We start from the raw sequence: 21,858 nt of genomic DNA, 5'->3' as shown, positions 1-21,858 counted from the left end.
AACTGTGAGAATTTGCTGCTTTTCTTGGACAAACTGAGGGACTTGGGATCCAGGAAGCTCTGACGGGTGTTTTTCTGGCTGAATCATTAACTGGTTATTAAAACATCGTTAGTTTCTTTCCTCGGATGGACGGACGAGCGTATCGGTTCGGTTTCGGTGTTTGTCGCTGAACTGTAGCCGGAGGGAGAGGAGTGAGGAGGAAAGGGGAGGGAGCGAAGAAGAGGTGAGGATGATGGGAAGGGACAGAAATCAGGGAGGAGGACAAGGTTGGGCAAAGTGAGGATTGTGAGGACGAGACGCTGAGGAGGAGGAGGAGGAGGAGGAAGATGAAAAGGCGGTGAGGGAACGGCGTGTCTCTGGCTGCCGTTATGTAACGTTACCTCCTGCCCACCGCTGATGGAGGGAAGCTCTGGAGGTGGAGGTGGAGGTGGAGGTGGAGGTGGGCGGCAACATCAGCGTCCATCTGAAGCAGCAGCAACACACATTTACCTCAATGTCACACAATCAGGAAGTCACACATCCAGGGTGTTACATGTGAGAATTTTCTGCTTTTTGTTGTTTGACATAAATCAAATGAGCTGGTTTTAGTTCATTCTGTGGATTTGCTGTTCTTCTTCTTCTTCTTCTACTTAAATGCGACTGTAAATCTTGCTGGAACGACTGAATGAAACGAGACGATGAGATTCTTTGTCGCTGTTTTCTGGCGTTTTGTGGACGCAGCAGCTGCTTGTGTTTCGATCTGGACCCCGTTTGTAGCTAAAACCGTTATCAGGTGGTCCGACTGGGTTCCAGGAAGAAATGGCAGAATCTGTCTGACAGTTTGCTGTTTTTATCACTTGGTCTCTTTTGGATTTTGGGGCTTTTGGTCGAACAGAACAACACATTTAAAGACAATCCTGGGCTCTGGGGACTTCTTCTTTTTTTTCATTTTCTGGCATTTTCGACACCAAACAGCTATTTTTAATTTCAAGTTGCATCTAGTTTGAGATTAAAACATATCGATTAGTCAATCTTTAACTACCTCGGGGTAAAAATTACAGAATATTTCTGACACGTTGCTGTTTTTTATCAATAAATATGTTTGGATTTTAGACAAAACAAGACATTTCGAGACATAATCTGGCAGTTTTCATAATTATTTTTGAGATGAAACAACTATTCATAATTTCAGCTGCGTCTAGTTTGTGACTGAGGCTGTTACCAGTTAGTTAATCTGAAACGGGTTTTAAGTAAAACTGGCAGTTTGCTTTTTTATTAGTGAATATCTTTGGATCTTGGACTTGAGTTTGAATAGAAGAAGACATTTAAAGATAAAACCTGGTGTTCTACCGACAAAACACCTTCCATGTAGTTTGTGACTCACAGTTAGCTGATCTGAAATCGTGTTTGTTCTTCTAAAATGTTTTTTAATCACCGTGGACCAGACGCTGCCTTGAGCTCCGGCGTTTCTCATCATTTTCTGGTATTTTATTGACTGAGCAACAAATAGATGGAGAGTTTCAGAGATGTGAAAATAAAGGGGAGCTGTGAAAAAGCTGAAGCTGAAGCGACTCACTTCTGAGCCTGTTCTGGTTGGTTTTCTGTCGACGTGCGGCTCTGATGCGAACGCTCGGCCGGCTGACGTGCACAGAGCCGACTGCTGTGTCAGGACTTGTCTCGGTGTGTTTACATGCAGGACCAGCCGTGTATATGTGCTAAATGAGCTATAAAAGCAGATGGTTGTCTGGCGGCTCGGGCTCAGAGAGAAACCAGAAGAGGCTGCGAGCAGCTGCAGGAAGCCCAGTGGGAGTCCACAGTCTCTCCGGGCGACGCTGCGCCGAACTCTGTGGGGCTCAAACACTCGCTCTGTGTGTCGGAGGCCGCAGACGTGTCGGGTTTCATCTCCGAATAACTTTAAGAAGCTTCGACCTGTGAAAGCTTCATTCAAAAATGTGATAGTTTTGAAACTGCATTTCCCAGAAGCCTCCAGTGGTTGACAGTGAGCTGCTCTCAGGACTTCGTTATGAACGTTAACACTCGTTAAAGCAGCAATTTTACATTTGAGGGTTTGTTTAATCATGACGTTCATCAGTTTTAGTGGAAAATCCCAAACTGGGAATGTGGAGATTGAAAGATGTCGGCAGGTTTAAGGAAACATGCTGTTGAGTTGCATTATGGGAAACATGGGCTGCAGGGTTTTGAGTTTCACCCTTTACCTGTAAGTTGTTGAATAATTCAATTTTACACATAAATGGTTAAAAAAAACCCAAACTGAGGATCATGTCCGGGTCAGAGATCTGGATTTTTACAAATAGTCATTCACTCTTTTATTTAACATTAAAACTTCACAATTTTAACTGGTTAAATCAGCAAAAATAACTTTACTTTACAGATAAATGTCGTTATTTGAAGGAAAATAACGTACATGAAGGATTGAAAACGTTTTTTTTTAAACTTATTTTGCAGATTTTTACAGTTTTGTTAAATTACAGACAATAACTAGTAAAGAAGTATTATTCTACATGTTCACTGTCTGCTTTAAAAATCAGTTATTAGTTTCTTTACAATGTGTGATAGTAAAATAACACTTTTACTGTCTTTAAATCAGCTAAAAATCTAATTATTTACAGATACTTGCTGGTATTTTTACTGATTTTACAGTTTTTAAACATTACATTTTTCTGTCAGGTTTTCTGTCTGTTGGTTTTTGAATGAGGTGAACTTTAAACCTCAGAGATCATCTGATGGTTGTTTTCTCAAACTAAGTAAAGTGTCAGAAAATAACAAGAAGACCTGCTCAACATTCCCAGAGCTCCGGCTAATGTCTTTAAACCGTGTTTTGTTGTCCAGTATCCAAAGATTTCCAGGTTGCAGTGATATAAACCAGCGAGCGTCTGGCCTTTCTGCTTCACCTAAGCGATTAGTAATCGATTAAACATCTCGGCGCCGCGCAGCCTGAAATCAGAGCCGCCTTCGTTCCACAGCGAAGTGGAGGAAAGAAGGAGATTTGTTTAAATTAAATCATAATGAGTTTTCATGGCGCTAACAAGCCTCATGTTTCCACATCACAGCAGAGCTCATTAACATCTCAGCTCCTCCTCTCGGGGACGCTGACGCTTCAGACACGAGTCCTGCTTTCAGTCTGAGCAGCAGAACCGAGGGAGATGCTGAGCAGGACTTGAGAATCGCCGACCTCTTGTACCTTTGCATCCTGACTTTGCGCCTTCAGTCGCCCGCTGCCTCGTGAGCTGCTCGTCTAATTAGGCCTCGCCTCTGTTCCTGGAAGCTCAGCGGCTGTGAAAGCGTCTCCTCCTGCGGCGAGGATGAAACTGTGATTAGATCCACAGATACGAGAGCAACAGCTGCCAGCTGGAGGAAACTTATTGGCAAGAATCGCATTAGATTCCTCTGATTGGGCCGAATTAGAAATGTGTCTCCGAGAGGCTTCTCTGGAATCTGGACCTGTTTCAGCACAATGAGCAGTTGGCAGCAGCACTCAGGTGCTTTACTGGAGTACAAGTATGGAATGGAGTCCTTCACTGGCACAATCAGACAGTTTTAGAAGCACAATAAGAAATATGCAAATATAAAATATAAACAGCCAGTCGAGGAGATAGTGAGTGTACGTTAATCTATGAGAACAGCTTCTTTGGTGTATTAACAAATATGAAAACAGGCGAGAAACTGGCTGAACATTTACAAAAATACTCGTGCAGAAGTTACATACGAGGTGCAGCCGGATGTAAATGTGAAGTTTCAGTAAATGAGGTGCAACGGTGAAGATATTTCCAGATTCAGTCAATTTACCAGCAAGTTAAATTCAATGAGTTCAGTAAACAAACTCCACGTAACAGGAAACCAGCCGTCTGTACCAGAGTCTGTTACTGAGCATCGATGCCTTTGTGTGTGAGATGTGCAGTAGCTGCAGTGTTACATTAAAAACATCAGACAAAACTTGTTTTGCTGTTTAATACGAACAGGTGCACAGTTCTCATCTTCTCGTAGGACATTTCCTCTGATTTTACAATTCCAGCTTTACTTTAAAGATGCAGAGTTTGTCGACGTGCAGGTTCCTCGTGTGCACGACGAGCACAAATTAGTTTTCACCATTTAACTCAGCAGCACGGAGCTCAGTGCAGAGACTCATCTGAATGTTGTTCAGAGCAAAAACCTCTTTACTGAGTTGCACCATATGAGAAAAATGACTTTTTTTTTCTTTTAACAAATGATTTTTTTAACTTTTGATGCAGATGCGTTCCTCTATGAAATCATTCTAGAGTGAGTCATTCTTTCCAAATAGAGTTATTCACCGAAAATTAAAGTTTTTTTTTTCTTCACATTGCAGCCTAAAAAGCAGAATAACTGAATATTGCCGGTTTGTTTGGCAGCTCTCAGACGTCATGACGCTGCAGCGACGGCGCCTCTGACTGAGCGTCAGTGTGCCGGCTTTTAAAGTTTCTGGTGGAGGTGAAGCTGCTCGGATGTTCTGATGCCTTCAGACTCTTAAATCAGGCGTCTGTGCTGCTGTTTTGTTGGAACTTTCCAGAACTAATAAGATATCTTTTCTCCTCCTAATTTTTCCTCAACTATTTGTGGCACCTTTTTCAAAACATCTCCGCCTGTAATGTGGCTTTTTGATGAAATATTACAATTTAAAGCTTGAATTTGGTTAATTTCACTGACGAAACCGCACGTCTCACATGATCAGTTAAAGAACCGTCGGATAGTTGAAACTCTTCTGATTGTGTTCGTACAGTGATGGTTGGTGTTTGCATTTTAAACCCACTGTCCAAAGTTTACGTATAAATGTCTCCTTTGTACGACTGTGAACCACCAAACTGTTTGGGAGTAAATATACCATATGCTTTATGTTACGTTTTAATTCTTAAGTGAAGTTCCTGAATTGTACCTAAAAGCATGACTTGAGTGTAGTTAGTGACTTTCCACCACTTCCACTGGTTATTTATTAGTTGCTGTCTGCGCTGGCTTCAGATTGCACTTTGACATTTTGCCTCCGATTCAAGTTGAAGCCTTGTTGCCAAAAATCAGCTCGTTTCATTTCACATTATTCTGAATGTGGCCTTTGTGCTCGGCTCGACGCGTTTCTGATCGCGGCGAAGTTCTGAGACGAAGCCAAGAGAAGAAGGTTCTGACGGGAACTCAGAGAGGAGAGCAGGATCTGACTGACTGCCCTCCTCACGTGGTGCTGGATTGGTTTCAGTCTGGTATTCGGAGTATGAAGGGGTCAGCGTGGGCGAGCGGCTCCGTGCAGCAGGGATAGGAGAGTTTTTGGCAACAAAGGCGGCTCGATTCACGAGTGTTTAGAAGCTGAATGGCTGCGAGGATGTGTGTGTGACCCGACCGTGTGTGTGTTTGTAGACATGGCTAGCGCAGGGAGGGTATTAGAGGTTAGTAGCTGGATTAGTTCATTCAGGCTCTGTTTCATTATCACAGGCTCAGCCGTCATTAACGGGGAGAAGCGTCCTGCGCCGCTCTGCTCGCTTTCAGGCTCTGAAACACAGTCAGTCAGGCAGCGCTGACCGGTGATCCCTCTCTAGGTCACATTAAAGGACAGCAGAGTTCGAGCTCTAAGCCCTGCGAGTGACTCACCGCTTATTTCTGCTTTCAACTTGCCAACACCAACTTTGTGCTGCAGCTCTGGCCGGCCTAATTACAGTGCGCGATGTTGATCCTGGAGTTTGTGCCTGTGAAGTATTTATCTTCTTTACCCCGGCAGTGACACTGCAGAAAGTGCTCGGTCACGCTGTTTGTTGTCCCTGGTCTGGGCAAATATTTATCTGATTTTCTGAACCTCTTTTGCGGCCAAACTGTAAAACCCTCAGAATTCCCCATAATGACTAATCCAAAAATAAAGCGGAGGGAGCTTCCTCTTTTCTGCCGGCGGTGCAGCGGCGTGCAGGCGTCGCTCTGGGGGATGCTGCTGTCACTGAACTCGTGGTGTTTATGTAACGCGGCCGGCCGAGTGTTTGTTGTGGGCCGGCCTGTCCTGAGCGAGGTGAATCCCCTCCTTTAAATATCGACCCCGCAGCCGTTAAAAGCCTCAGTAAGCCCTCCCAGTGACCCGCGGCCTGTTTCTGACTGAACCCTGCAGCTCTATCTGGGCCTGTCAGTGTCAGTCAGTCGCCAGGCGCCTCCACGGCTGCCTCTCGGAGCTTCAGCCGAGTGGCACGGTTTGATGTTGACTTAAAAAATTCTCACAAGAACCTGCAGTTTTCACGGCCACTTCCAGACTCTCGGTTTTGCGCCCACACGCAGCCTTGAACGTCTCTCTTTTTTTTTTTTTTTGAGTTACAAAGAAAAACAAGGTTTGCTTCTGGGTGTCTCTGTTTTCCAGTTAAAGAACAGCAGCGGTTTGCTGCTTTAAAGGCAAAGAAAGGGAAGCAGCTTTATTTATAGATGTGACTCTTTATACAAATTAAACCAAATCATTGTGACTTTATTATGCCAGGAAGGAAATCCACCATCAATCATTTAGAAATTGCAGGTTACTGTAAAACATTAGTCTCCCTTTATCCAAAAATAGTTTGAGCAGCTTCACGGTGCAGAACGAGTTTGACACGAGAACACCGCCGCTCATGGGTTATTTTTTATATTTGCTGATAATTCTCCTGATTAATTGCTCCAGTAAAATGTCATAAAACAGTAAAGCTCTAATTCCCAAAGGTCAAGACTGAACGCTCAACATACCGTTTGTCCTCCAAACACCGTTTCTCTAAACGAGATGGTTTAAAACTTCAGCGTTACTCTGCACAGCTGAGAAGACCTTCAGCCTGGACCAGCACTGACATGAAGCTTCTCAGCTGAACTGCACGCTGTTTACATGAAGAAAGAAATTACATGTTTAGAGTCACCACTTTGTCCTAGTTTTGGTCACATATGTGGGAAAATGTTGCACATGTTGATTATTGTGAGTGTTACTTTTCATTTCTTTTTTATGATTTCTACTCCACAAACAACATCTCTGAGCTCTCATTCCTCCTTCATGTGGTTCTGGTTCCACGGAGCTGCAGGACTTTTATGTTGCAGAGGAACATGAGACAAGTGCTCGGGGTTCAAAGGGTTAAAACGTGTCCGAAGAGGTTCTTTAAATGGTTCGCGTCACCTTAACACATGAGGACATTTGCTAAAACTTTTCCTGAATACGTTTTTTGATTTAAATCAGAAATAATCTGATCTCAGAAAAACCCTGCAGCTGCCAACATGCAGCCTCATTATCAAAGAGGAAGTGAAAACGCTGCTGCAGGATCAGACGTGCTGCTCTGGTAAACACTCGGAGGCTTCCTCTCCCGGTGAGCTGTTAGGCAACCAGCAGTTGGCAGGACGCAGTAAATTCCTCCCCCTCCGACGCCGAGGGAGGGAGGGAGGGAGGGAGGGAGGGAGCCGCAGGATCCCCTGGAGGCTGCCAGAGCCGGTTTCAGTGACGTCACCGGCTGCTCTGTTTGGCCGGGCCCTCCCCCTCTCTTCCTGGGCCTTACAGGAATTCCCCTCCTCGTCACATTATTCTGAGGAAACCGCCGGCGACGCCCCGCACCGCTGCACAGCCACAGCTGATAGGCCGGAAACTCAGACTTGTGACTGCCTGTGTTGACACAGAGTGTGTGTGCACTTGTTGTTCTTTCTCGAGTCGCCTTTTGTCCCCGAACAAAAGGAGTCGCTGAGTGTTTGTTCCACGAAACATCAGCAGCGTGTCGGGTGAGAGGTGAACGTTCTGTCCCGTGGAAGAGGTAGAAACTCTGCACACAACAACTCTGTGGTCGCTCAGATCTGCAGCGTCGGCTCTGCCAAGGTTTGACTTGTGCTGTCGTCAAAGTGAACTCAGACCGGAAGCAGTCAGTGCGCCGTCACTCATTCACGGCGCCACAGTAACCAACAACAACCGGGCAGCGGGCCAGTCGGGCTCCGGGATTAACTCTGTTTTTAATTTTTCAAACCTTTGGATTTTGCGTCTTGGACAGAAAGCTGCTTTCAGTTTTGGTTTGTCGGCTCCTGCAGGACTCCAGGCTGCTCCGTACGCGGCACGTTGATGTGTAAGTTACAGCTGTGATGAGGTTTGATTTCCTACGAATGAATGTCACGTCCATTCAGTGCTTAACTTTTGAGCATTTAAGCAAATAGAACGGCACCATGATGTATTGATGAACCTCAACAACCACTTGGCTGTTGTTTAACCTGACAGTTATTTCCTCACTCATTCACTTGATTGGCACATCGAGTGTCAGAACACAGTGAAACCTGCCGTCATGACTTGTCAGAGCAGTTTTCTATTCTATATCTGCTGATTTGTGTTCTTCCAGATGTGTACAGTGAACACACAGCTGGATCAGCTCAGCGTACAGACTGAGACATTCTTCCTCTGAAGCTCATCTATCAACATGTTTTGTCCTGTTTCATTTGTTCAGAATGTAAGAGTTTGTCATTACTCCGTAGTGTGTCAGATGATTCCTTGTTCGGGATAGGTAACTTCCTGGAGTGTCCGCTGGTTGCCTGGTAACCGGTCCCAGCCAAAACACAGTGTGCCAAACAAATACAGTCTACTAATAAAGATATGAAGCTATAATCAGCATCAAAGGTGGACTCTTTCAGTTTAGAGCCAGACCTTTATGCTAAGCTAAGCTAACTGCCTGCAGCTGGCAGAAACAGAAAGTCCTCCAGGATACTTTATTTTGTCTTTCGTACTACATGATCGCAATGGAGGAAACTGTTAAAATGACGTTTTACTTTTTTATATATATATTTGTTTGGGCTTTTTGTGCCATTATTGACAGTTGAAAGAGACCAGAAATACAGGAAGACAGAGGAGAGGAGTGACACGCAGCAACTGGTCCGACTGGCTGGGATGTGAACCCGGGACTCTGTTTGGGGTCAGTGTTGTGGTGCGGTCCACATGGCTATCAGGTTGCCCAGTTAGACTTCCTGTTTATGTAATGAACACAAAAAGCCTCAGCATCAAGTCTGCAGTAGGTTTTTGTCTCGTATGTACAGCCAGTAAACGGTCTCTAACAGGAAAATACACTTTTAGAACTTTTCATCCATTTTGGCTCCAATTCAGTGTCATGTAGAAAAAACTCACCAGTAGGGAAGAAAACCCGGCTTGTTAGTATTTCTTTGACCTAATTACAGTTGTTTAGTTCGAGCTAAGCCCAGAATACCGTGATGGTGTCCCTGCAAAATGTAGAATTGTTTTGGTGGAACGTCCTTAAACTGGCTAATTGACTGATTCTGTGCTGCTGTCAGCCGGTAGCTGCTCAGACGCTGGTGCTTCCTGCAGCCAAGCAGTTTGCAGATAGTGGAAATGGCAGCTTGTACCTGAAGTCTACATCCTGTTAGTCAGAATAGCTCAGAAGCTCCAGAACAGCTAAAAGTTTTGTTGACTGTTTTGGCAACTAATATTTGTTTTCATTTCAAGACAAGAAACAGTGGGAAGACTCACATTTTAGAAGCTGAAAATCGAGGCAGTTTTTTTTTTTTAGGACAAGTGACTTATCGTTAAGCGATTAATTGCCCGTAATAGTTTTTAACCAGTGAGGCAGAAGACAAGAATGTCGCACAACGTTTTGTAGATCAGCTGTGGTTCTTGCTGCTCAATGAGACAGAAGACTGTACAGAGCGGAGGAGGCGGTGAGCTCCTGGGTGGGAAACAGATTGTTTGCTAGCATCTGGCCACCATGAAGAAGACTTCTGTGGGAGTTAATGACTTCTGCTCACTAAATCAAGACAAACCCAAGTTTTCTAGGACTCAAAATAAGCGAGCAATAAATAAATGGGCTTTTGCGGTGAAGCCAACATGTCTGTGGTTGAAATAACAATTAATTGATTGATAAAGCTGCAAACTGTTGGTTAAGAAAACTATTTAGAATTTCAATCTCTTATCAGAACAATGAGATGAAATGAAACTGAACAATCAGACTGTTTAAGCATTTAAAGCCTGAGCTGCGTGTGACTTCTTCTTCCTCTTCTTGCCTCACAGAGTTTGCTGTATGCATGTAAAGTAAGTCTTAAAAAAAGAATCGTGCTTCCCGTCCCGTGAGGCCCGTCGAGGCGTCACTTGACAACACGTCAGTCGGCGGCTGGCTAACGTAGAAGCGCGGCGGCGGCGGTGTTTCTTCAGTGTCACAGCCTTTACATGCCAGGAGGGAACTCAGGACGCTGACTGGATGCAGTTTGACGAGCAGCTTGCTTTTGCTTCCAGTTTAGTTTGGTTTTTTTTAGTCTCCGTACAGAAAGAAGTGGGTGTTTGTGTACAGTGGAGAGCTCGCTGCTGAATTTCAATGACTGTTTCACGTCTTTTCTGAAACCGTTAGGCTCAAACACGGACAGAAATCAGAACTGAAAAGTTGCCCAAAGGTCAGTTCTTTTTATAGAACAGTAGCTGCGTGTTGGAGCGGAACCAACGGGTCCGGAAATGATCGGCATCAACGCTGTTTATTAAATCATTATTTAGGTCACTTTGCAAACTTCTGCTGCTCAGTTGTTCTTTTAATTTCAGCATCAGGAAGTGAAAGTAAGTACGTCTAATTAAGCGCTTTATTCCAGTAAACGTTCCAGCTGCTTGGATTTCCATTTCCGGCTACTTGAAATGAATGAAGAACCTTTAAGATATGATGCGTGATAGAAAACGTGTCTAAAGAGTGAACCGTTGATGGATTAGCTGAGTGGTTGATTGTCAGAAAAGTAATTTGCGACTCCCGATAACGGATAAAACATTTCATCATTTAAGCTTCTCATCTGATATTTTCCTCTTAAATCGCAGTAAGCTGAATAATGTGGGGCTCTGTGTGGTTGTGATATAAATTCACTAGTTTCTGATAAATTACTACTTAATAAAATGAAGGATTGTGTAAAATGTGAAACTCTAAAAGGAAAACAAGAATGCAACACTCATAATCTAATGATATATTCACAGAAGTACATTTGCTCTGGATGGTTTAAGGACGTTTTCTTCTGTAATTTTACGAAGTGAAAGTAATATTTTCACTGCAGGACTTTTACTTTAGTGATGTATTTTCAGGATCTGACTTCTTTTGCTTTGACTCGACAAGATTTGCTGCTTTTCTTAGTTTTATATCTTTCTAATTACCGTAAAGTCCGGACTATTGAGGCACCTGAATATAAGCTCCACCCACTGACTCTAAACAGGAAACCAGGTGTGTACATATCCAGGCTGCTCTGGTCTCTAAGCTGCAGGTGTCCACGTTGGAACATGAGATATTTACACAGAAAGATGTTTTAACCATTGATGGCTATCTTCATCTTCCTCCTGCACTAAAACCACTAAAGTCGTCTTCTTCAGTGTCTTCAGGAGCTGAACAGCCTCAGAATCACTTCGTCACTTCCTCAGTCTCTCTGTCGTCGTCACTCTCAGCGTCACTTTGGTCTCGAGGCGAATCCATAAATTATCGTTGTTTAAGCCGCAGCGTTCAAAGCGTGTGGAAAAAGTAGCAGCTTATAGTCCAGACATTACGGTAATATGATTTTAGACCGAGTGTTTAATTTTGTACACTCTCATGATTAAATCAGCGTTTACAGGCGTCTTCGGTTACATTCAGACAAGCGTTAACAGCAGCTTTGTTTAGTGGGGGAGCGACTCTGTTCAGTAAATATACGACATTCATTCGTGTAGCTGTGTTAATATAGTAATAAAATGTTAATATTATAAGTTTGAGATAACAGAGTTCCAGCAGCTTGTAATAATCATTTACATCCTCGTACTCAGCGTTGCACAGAAGATGTAGCTGATGAGGTTCTTCACACAGTTCATAGTGTTCCCGCTTTGCTCACGGCGGCCCAACAAGGCCGTGTTTATAGTAGATTAAGATTGTTATCTGTGTTTTAATGTAAACTGTAAAAATGAAAACATCAGAGTGTTTTCGTTGGAGCCGCCGGCTGATGTTTGCCCGCCGCTGCTCTAAAGCGAGCCAGTGTCCGCACGCGACGCCTCGTAATTGCAAGAAAACGCTAAAATTGCCCGGTAATTCATAAATAAGCAAAAATTAGAGAGGATTTCTGTGCAGTATGTTTTCTCTGCTGTTTTAAGAAGTCGGGGGATGAAATGATTAAAAGAATCCAGATTCATCAACAAAGGAAGTAACTGTTGGTGGCAGTTTCTTAATTTTCGCGGGCAGCTTCTAATTTATTCTGCTGCGTCCCAGAACCGGCTGAACAGGCTTCACACCTTCCATGATTTGCAGCTGTGAGGGAAGCAGCTCATTATTTGGCTTCTGTATTGTGTTTGGAAGTCTGGCTCTTTCTATTTCGGTGCAGGCGGATTTTTTTATTTTTGGGGGGTGGGGTGGGGGTTAAATGTGTGTGTGGTCTGAAAAAGATGGAAGAGGTAATATTCACATTCATCTCCGCCTGCACCATTAAAACCCCTACACATGAACACAAACGCACACTTCTGCCCGCCCAGTAGATTTCTCGTTATATCAATTTTTCACAAGGGTGCCCACGCAGTCCCAATAATCAGTGGCCTCCAGTCTGCTGCTTCTTCCACCTACAGTTTCCTGCGGGGGCAGCAGTACTGTACAGATACCACCAAACCTCTGTCTTTGTCTGCGAGCGGGAGGGGAGGGTGTGTGATCAATATTTCATTTGTTGACTGGGCGTTTGCAGCTTTATCGTGAATTACAGGGAGGATGGAGCAATAACTTCACCTTTTATTATTCACGTTATCAGACTCATCAGCGCCGTGTTCGTCTCTGTGACTCAGATCTGCATCTCCCCTCTCTTTATGTGAGACATTATTAAAAGGTGCCTCCTCGAGCTCCACTCAATGCGATTTCTTTTTTTTAAACTCGTACCTGCCCCGCTGCTGTCGACTCGCAGTTCGTGCTGCACGTAAACAGTCGGCGGAGGGTAAACAGCTCGGCTCCTGCCTCCCTCCATCCACATCCCATCTTCTGCCTTGTCGCCCCCGAGTCGTGGGATGTTTAGCAGTCAGCAGCTGATCTCCAGCCTGCAGAGAGAGCAGGGTTTGCTTCACTGCTTTGTTTTATGCCGAGTGTTTCAGAAAAAAAAAAACCCAAAACCTTTCTGCTGCAGCTGTATCTGGTGCACATATGGGTTTGGTGCTAAAACCAGAACGATGGTGCAACACGTTTTTTCACCCCCTTGTTTTTTTTAATAACAAAACTTATTCTGAAGTCGACGCACTGAATCCTGCCAGAATAAAACTAGAAGTGTTTTATATCGCTGTTAAAGCGTTACACGGACTTCAGGGGATTCTAATCAGAATTTTTTTTCTATAATTTTTCGACTGTACACATCAAATATTTAGTGATTTTATTGAGAAAGTATTTGGAACATGCAAAACTTTTCAAATTACAAACAAAACTTTTGGATTTGTACTTTAATTATGAATGTATTTTTCTGTACTTTTGTTCTCAAACTTATTTCTGGTTTGCGAAGCTGCTGTTTGATTTCATTGTAAAAAAAACAAAACAAACAAACTCCACAATCAATACCCAATAATGACAATTATACACAACTAAGCCCTAAAAGAAGAAGTTCTTTAATGTCAGATGTTTCCAAAACAGTCAAATGATAAAGTCTGACTCAAAATGTATTTCTGGTTTTTGGGTCTTCAACTTGCTGATTTATGGTTTCTATTCATGTGTCGTCCGTCAATTCCCAGAGCGCAAAGTGACGTCTGTGACCAAGAGTCCAGAAAGTATTCTCACATTTGAGAGCTGCAAATATCTGGATGTTTCTTCTTGGACCTCTGCTCCTGCTACTCTCAGTCCGTCACCTTCCCGTCGTTCTTCGTTTCCGCTGATCAGACGTGACGGACTGAGCTCCTGGTTGGGAGTAGGGCCGTCGCTTTGCTCTGATGATGATGGACTGCGGGGTAATGGGGGATTCCCTGCATCATCGTCTGTCCGCGGTCAGTCAGGGAGCGCGGCGTTACTTCCTCGCCGAGTCTTTCAGTCTCAGTTCTGCTTTCAGACCGGCAGCCTCTCTGCACAGGCGTGTCCGTGGAGATAAAGAATGTGTCAGATGCTGACAGGAACCGTTATGGCCGCTTATTGCATCGGTCAGCTGCTGAGGGCTGCAAAAAACTGCTGCGTCTCCTCCGCCGGCCACAGGAAGAGAGCCGGGATAAGATCAGCAGACTTCCCTTGCAGGTGACGGTGAATTGTGCAGAGCTCAAACATCTGCTGCTGCGTTACAGGAGGAGACGTCCTGGTTTAATAATAACACGAAGCCGTTCAGCGAGCGGTTCGTCGCTGCTTCTACGCGTCTTACATAAAACTGATCACATGAAAGAACAACCTGGGTGTTGATCACAGATCAGTGTTTGGCTGCTGCAGCTGGCAACATGTCAGCCTTTCTGTCTACTTCTGGTCCTCTGATGAGAGACAGTGAATTTAAAACTCGTTAAAGGAGAAGCTTTGCTCAGTCGGGCTGCAACTAATGATTGTTTTCATAAGTCTGCTAAACACTTTGTTGATTGATCACTACCTGGTCTGTAAAATGCTCAAAGACATGAAGAAACTGCATCACAAGATGTCTTCAGACTGCTTGTTTAGCCTTAAAATGTGCTTCAGAACCTGGAAACATTGACTTGACTGTCAAATAAGATGAATTAAAGCAGAAAATCTTGATGTTTGAGAGGGTGGAGACGGAGGTTTGGGGCTTTTTTGTTTGTTTTTGGAAAATAACACAAAATCTGGTGTTGACAAATTTTCATTTGAGTTTATCATCATCAGTTTATTACAACAAATATCAATGAATAATTCTTTGTTGATTTAATTTATTGTTATGGACAAAAATCTTCACATTGTAGTTTTGGCAGAAATGACAAATTCTCCAAACAATGAACTGCTACAACCAATAAGTTTCTAGATTAATACGGTTACTTTAAAACTGTAAACTGTTCTTTTCATGATTAATTAATCTGCCTAATCTTTTATTGATTATTCAGCTCATTCTTTCATCTGTAAATGTAAAAATAAATCAGTGAGGTGGCTTCGTCTTTAAAGATCTTCGGTTCACGCCAGTCAAAGACCAGCAGCAGGAAGCAGGTTATGAATCGTGTTGCTGCTTTGAAAACGTATTTAAGTCGTTGATAAATGGATCAATATATTGTGCTTGCTGATCAGTTCTCTGCTCGTGGACTAATGGACGGGTTGACTGACGGTCATGTGGAATCTATTTTTATTGAGCTGCACAATGTCCTTGTTGTCGAGTGAATCAGCCGGTGTGAGGGTGTGTTTGATGTCGGTGTGTTTGCACACAGCTGGGTGGGAACAGCAGGCTGGTGGAGGTGCTGCGTTACATAATCTACATCTTCCTCCTGCGCGGTGACAGTGAAGAAAGGGGCAGCTGCCGACTCCCATCATCCTCATCCTGCCGAGTCCTCTCTCCTCCCGACTGGTCGTGGCGTCGCTCAGAGTTTGTCTCGGCTCAGACTGATCCTGAACATCTCCGCTGACCTGAACCTTTGACGCTCTCTGAGCCGTTTGTCGCCTCTCGTTGTGGTCCAGTCGTATTGTCTCGGTGGTGGGCTGGTGCAGTGCCGTGCATACTGATCACTTGCCCACAGATGCTGTTTTGCTCAACAACTACCCCCCGCCCTCCTGAACACATATCTGTGATGCTAACGGGGAGGCTGAAGCCAAACTGTCCGGGCCAACTGAAACACGTGAACGCTGTGCATATGGCCGCCATGAAAAGCTGCCACGGCGCCGCTGACGGCCGCCATTTGGCGTGTTGAGGCCCAGCAGGGCAGGCTGTTGGCTCAAGTATGAATGCGCTACAAGCTGGCAGTGACGGAGGAGGGTGTGTGGAGCCTGCTGGTGATTTGTCGGCCAACAGGCGGGGTGGCGGGTGGTGGGGGGGCTCTCGGTGGGAATCCGGTGGCAGCGAGATGCAGTTGTGATGCGGCTCCATATGGGTCGACGTTCACTGTAATTAGTGGGAATTGTTTTCTTTCGCTCTTTCTTATTTTTCTATTTTCGCCTGTATGTTTATTCCGGTAGCCCGCTGATACAAACATGGTTCCAAACATGAAGCACGTAGATGCTTTCTGTCAGTTTTAGTGCAGATATATGTAGCTGTCGATTTTAAAAAATGAATAGAACCCACGAGAGAAGAGACTTCTGTGGAACAAACAGCGTCTTGCTCCGACAGACGAGCACCTACAGACCCTATTCAAGACCTAAAATACTCCCACGGCTTTTATTTTATATTGCACTTCTTATTGTTTGCTAAAAATGTTCCGTCTTGGAGGTGTTTGCCTCTAAAGTGAAGGATTTTTCAGCTTTTTTAGAGTTTTTAGCGGCGTATCATGTGACCAGCTCACGTGGTTTGTGGAGACCATAAAACAAAACGCACAAGTTTGTCTCCATTAGCAGATAATTAAAAAACAGCCACAGGAGTCGTCTTTCTCACAACTCAAATTAGCTTCTGTATTTCAGCTGTAAAACCCTAATGGATAAAAAACATCTTCAACTTGCAGTATCTTGGTGTTTGGAGTGTGGAAAATGAGCGATGTGTGTTCATGCTCAGGACCTGGAGCTGCTGATTCATTGTTAATGCACACGCGGTGTTTTTCCAGCACATTGCGGAGCTGTCTTCTCGTCTGGCTGTAGCTCGGCGGGCGAAGCCACAGGAGGAGCATGTTTGGATGCAGGTTCTGGGTTTGAATCCAGAAACAGACGGAAGTTGCAGCATTTTCTCACATTCTAGTGTAATATTGTCATTCATTAGCTGGAATCACGACTTGTGTGAGTCGGCGCTCCGGTTCATTAGCACGTGTTTGGATCCGCAGCCACATCTTCGCTCGTTATGTCCGTCCAACGCCTTGATGGGGTTTGGACGGGCTTCCCTCCCACCGAGCAGCACCCAGCGACCCTCCACGGCCGCAGCTGATAGGTTGTAAACCCACTCCAGGTGGGCGTCGGGACTGAAAACAGCGCGCACGTTTTTCCTCTGCGTCATTTTTGTCCTCTGGGCACGACTAATCACATTTCCCACTCGTTGTAGACAGAGCGAGGAGTGGGCTGGAAGATGCGAGGAGGGGGGGGGGGCATTAAAGATTCGTGGTTGTCATGACAGCGACCGGCGAGGAGACCGACTCCCTCGCCCACAAACTCCTGCCTAATTGACATGCACCCGCCTACTCCGGCCCCTCCCAGCTGGATCCTCGCACATCCTCACATATCAGGAGATCAGGAGTCGACCACCTCCAGACCGAACCTCCATCTGCATTTCACCGCCGTCCTGGTTCTGTTTCTTCCTGCTCGATAGTTGTGGGACTGTTGAGGCATCGGCAGCATTAGAGAACAATGACTAAACACCTCTTGAAAGATGAAGCATCTCGACCACTTTTTAAAAAATGTTCTCAGGTCATTGACTCTTAATCCACTGAATTATTGAAACCAGTCAGATGCTTCACTTTCCATTTGCTTACGATGGTGTGTTAAAGCTGACAAAGCTTCAGGCCAGTAGTTCAACGTGCTTCGCAAAAGCTTCTGCGACTTTTTTATGTAATTTATTGGTTGGAAGGAACTCCAGTGAGAATTATGACACGGTGACTCGTCTGCAGCCTGTAACAGCACATTATTACCAAGTAGGAGTTTTAAGTGTCCTACAAATAATTTTCTGTTTTGCTTTAAACCACACTTGTAAACAGTTTGGCTGTAAGTGGGACCTTCTGAGTTCCTTTAAACTGTGTTTTCGCTCAGATGTCGCGGTCGTGTTCGGCAGCGCGCTCTGGTTTTCATCAGGGCCGGTGTTCGTGTGGATTCCTTTTGTTGTTTCCCCGTGGTTACAGCACAATTACACAGATTTCAGATGGCATGATGTATTCCTCGAAGCTCCGCGGTGAAATATCACCCGGACCACCTCGGTAACCCCAACAGCCGTAATGAAGGAAATATGAACGAGCCTGTAATCATTCCCTGCTGGCTTAATAATCTGGGCTCTGTGGATGGAATCTTTTTTTGTCCTTTCTGAGGGCAGCGCTGCTTGTCCCTTTCCACTCATCTGGGCTGGTGTTTCCTGTTCTTTTCCATCCTCCAGAGCTCCACTTCACGGGTGTCATTCAGCGTGAGGGGTCTTGTTTGTGGCTTGTTATGTAAGAAGAGGAATCTGATCTGTAATAGCTTACACTCATACACAACCACTAATAAGATTTTTGGTGGGCAGTAATCACTTACGCCTCGGTTTGCCAGTGCGGTCTAATACAAGACATATGTATCAAGCTGTGCAAACAATGAAGCACATGCTAGAGAAAACCTACCTCCACATCCTCTAACCGCTAAAATAAGCATTTATTATCTCAAATTGGTTTGCAGCAACGCAGCCATTTAGCGGAGGAAGCTGCGAGGTTGAGCCGAGGCAGGCATGACTCGGAGGGAAGCTTCGGGATTCTCTGTTTGGAGAAATACCACGCCGCCTTCGTTGCCAGGAAAACACAGCGATTCCTTTGTCGGGTGCCAAGGGCGTTCACATGGTCATTTATATGTAAATAGAGCAGAGACACACAAACACATACCTCTCTTCTTTCAGTCTACCTTTCTGCACATAAACAAACACTCTGGCCTCTCCTCGTGTGCCTCGGTTGCTGTGTTTCTGCTGGCAGGGTGCCTTTGTTTTGCTCCACGGCAGCGCAGGGGTGGGGATGCATTATGTAATGCGTGGCGTGTGCCTGGGATATAGAGGGAGATGAAGAAGGGTGTGACTGTAGTAACACACACACATTATGACATAATCCACTGACCTCGTCCGCGGCCCGATCCTGTCCGCCCCTCCTCTGAGTATTCCCGGCATCGCGCTGTGAATTTGGGAACCACAGAAGAACATCCTCTTTCACCCTCCATTAGCGTTTGTGCAATCTAGGACAAAATTGCTACCGCTGGTCCTCGAGGACGGTCTCTCACTCTAATGTCATGTGCAGGGCACAGAAACCTCCATGGGTTTGTTCTTCCATCCAGCTTCCATGATCAGGGAGGCAGGAACATGCTACAGTGCTGCTAGATGTGTCTCTGTAATGTAATGTGTTGCGTGCACACGTTTAACTGGATTTCTAGAAGGCTGCAAGAAAAAAAAAATCACTGTACTTGTTCTCGTAGTAGTTCTGAGAACTGATGAAGCCTCTTGGATGAGAAGTGAAACGTCTTCAAGAAACTCAAGCAAGTCCAGTTGCTACGATTAAACCACGAGAATAACCGCGACCTGGACGACTGAGAGTCTTCACAGACATCACTTTATTTTATATTAAACTAAGCCGTCAAAAAGGCTCCGAATACAGTTTGCATGATAAAAAATAAAGCGAATGATGAGCAGAAAGATCTGAAGGTTTCTTTTCACTTCCTCAAAACAGAGATATTAAAGAATAATTATGAATCCTTAAACATTATTGTTTTAATCAATAAAAAACACATAAACCAGTAAGACAGAAGATGTTGTAGTATCTGTCTGGTCCACCAGGTGGATGTTGTTTATTTAGACGGAGCTACAGTTGTGTTTGCTTAAATTGTGCGCACCTTTTTCTAGCTGCTAGCTGGCAGTCCTGTTGATGAACTCTGCAGCGTTGTTATGGTTGTGCGGTGTAGCTAGCAACCTGAGCTAGCCTCATGCTAACGCTAAAACACTAACAGGCTGGAAGCTGGGTGTCCGTTAGCAGAGACGCTAACGTTCAGACGTAGCAGGACTCTGATTACATTATTAAAATGAGGAAGTTTATCGGCGTCGCTCAGCTCTGAGTATAAATCCATTTTAGCGGTGGCAGTAAATACCGACAGATTCCTGCTATCTGTGGATCAGCTCCAGTTAACGAGTTGCTCCGCCATGTAGATCAGCTGTGATTATTCACATATCAAACTGCCGTGAAGAGATTAATAACGTTACAGGTTATTTACTGTGTAAAGCTGCAGCTCGTCTGCTGCGTTTAATACTTCAGTCGATTTTGTTGGGCCAACTGTTGTAAATGAAGCTGTTATTTTCTGTGAGTTAATTTCTAGTTCAAGTAACCCAGTGTTTATCTGTTCTGCATATTTCTAATGTAACTGAGCTGGTTTCTGGGTGAACATTACCGCCGTGTGCAATTCATTTCAGCAGTAACGTGATTATTAACTGTTAATGTGGGCGACGATCAGTTCAGGAAATTTTTTTTTACATTTTCGTTCCAAGTTGATTTAACAAATGAAAATTTCCCCAATTTTTCTTTTTTTTTTAGAGTTCATAAACTAAAGTGAACGCCTGCTGGGTTTGTATTTACACCTTCCATATGCTTCCTCCCTCACACAGCCGGCAGCAGTGACCTGCAGCAGCAGGAAAATAGAGGGTTTACCTTGTCTATCTGCCTCCATTCCACTGTGAATAACCTATTCGCACCACAGTGAGCCGGTGTATATAATTAATATTGATTACAGTAACGCACAGCCAGTACTGCGTCACCTCCCACACACCCACATGGTTCATACAAAAACAGGTTCTTCACCTGCTGGATGGTGGGTGATGATTGTGACATATAAAAGGCCTGAGTGGGGTGAATTTGTCTCCCCGAGGGGTGCAAATGGCATTTAAATATGGAAATTGATCTGTGGGTTAGTGCACAGCTCACTCTGTGATAATGAGCAGGAGCCCTCCGTATTGACTTGTTTGCATTAAACATACTGGTGCTGTTACTTCTGTAGGGGGGTGTGCCTGCCTGATTGTTTTCGGTGTGCGCCCCTTCGTGATTACAGTAGTTTCCATAATGGAATCGTGCACTCTCTCTGCCGTGGAAGAATGTCTGTTTTTCATTTGAGAGACCTTCATCCTGCTGCAGCCGTGTGGGAAGCATCCCCAGTATCATTAGCCACATTCTGCTCTGTGGAGCGCAGTCCTCTGAGCTGAAAATGGTTTCTGTTCTTGTGTTGCAGATAAAATCGAAGAGGCACAGAAAGAGCTTAAAGACCCCAAAGGCCCACAGAAAGGTAAGAGACCTTTGATCAACCATTTGTTTTTAAAGACAACATGCGAGGAATACTTTCTCTTTCATTTCAGTGCTTTCTAGAATTTTCTTTCTTTTTCACCATCTGCTAGTTAAGCAGGAACTGAACAGCAGCTAACAATTACTTTCATTTTCATTTCTTGATTAATCTGTTAGTTATTTGGGCTGTGAAATGTCAGAAAACGGTTTCTCAAAGCCCAACATTACATCCCAAAAAAAACTCTGTTTGCTGTCTGGGAGGAGAAAAGAAACCAGAAAATATTCAACGCTAAGAACCTAAAGTCTGAGACTTTTGAAAGACTTTTTTTTTTTCCTTAATTACCCAAACCGACAAATCATTTATCAAAATAGTTTAATAGTTGACATCTCAGTGAATAATGACTGCAGTTTTATACTCCTGACATAATTTACACTGAAATAGGTTTTTCACTAAAATTACTAAATTAAATCCCTGATCTGAGAATGTTTTAGGGTTTTTGTATTGTTTTGTATTTACTGCATCGTCACTGCAGCAGCGGTTCATTGCAATTTTGGTGGTTGTTTTTAAACACTATTCATACATTAATGTGCTTTAAGGAATGCTGCATGTATGAGGGAAGTTAATAATAATGTTAATAAGGATGCAGCTGCTGTGAAGCATCTGGATTTTGGCAGCAGTCTGTAAAACTACATTGAATATAAATGTCTGCTTTGACCTCTACCATCCTGGGGAACTACTGTACTGACAGGATTTAGTTTGAATACCTTTTGCTTGAATACACTCTATTTTAGCAGGGACCTGTAGTCACGATTCTAAATTAATGTTCTGTGACAAAATAAAAAATTTGAGACCAAATTTAATGATAGTTAAATATTTAGAGAAATCGACAATCAATTGTGTAATGTTTCCTGGGTTTTTAATAGTTTGCGTGGATGTG

General features: G+C 44.1%; 1 long non-coding RNA gene across 1 annotated transcript in view; it reads left to right on the top strand.

The window, feature by feature from the left end:
* LOC103374900 (uncharacterized) overlaps positions 1 to 21,144 on the top strand; it is a 55,318-nt gene extending 34,174 nt beyond the window's left edge. Inside the window, exon 3 of the long non-coding RNA XR_521162.1 lies at positions 20,871 to 21,144. This is a non-coding gene — a long non-coding RNA (uncharacterized LOC103374900). The remainder of the gene's footprint in view (positions 1 to 20,870) is intronic.
* The last annotated feature ends 714 nt before the right edge of the window (positions 21,145 to 21,858 follow it).

The sequence above is a fragment of the Stegastes partitus genome, unplaced genomic scaffold (assembly GCF_000690725.1).
Source record: "Stegastes partitus isolate 25-593 unplaced genomic scaffold, Stegastes_partitus-1.0.2 Scaffold2392, whole genome shotgun sequence".
NCBI lineage: Eukaryota > Metazoa > Chordata > Actinopteri > Pomacentridae > Stegastes > Stegastes partitus.
This window is presented reverse-complemented; position numbering and strand designations above follow the sequence as displayed.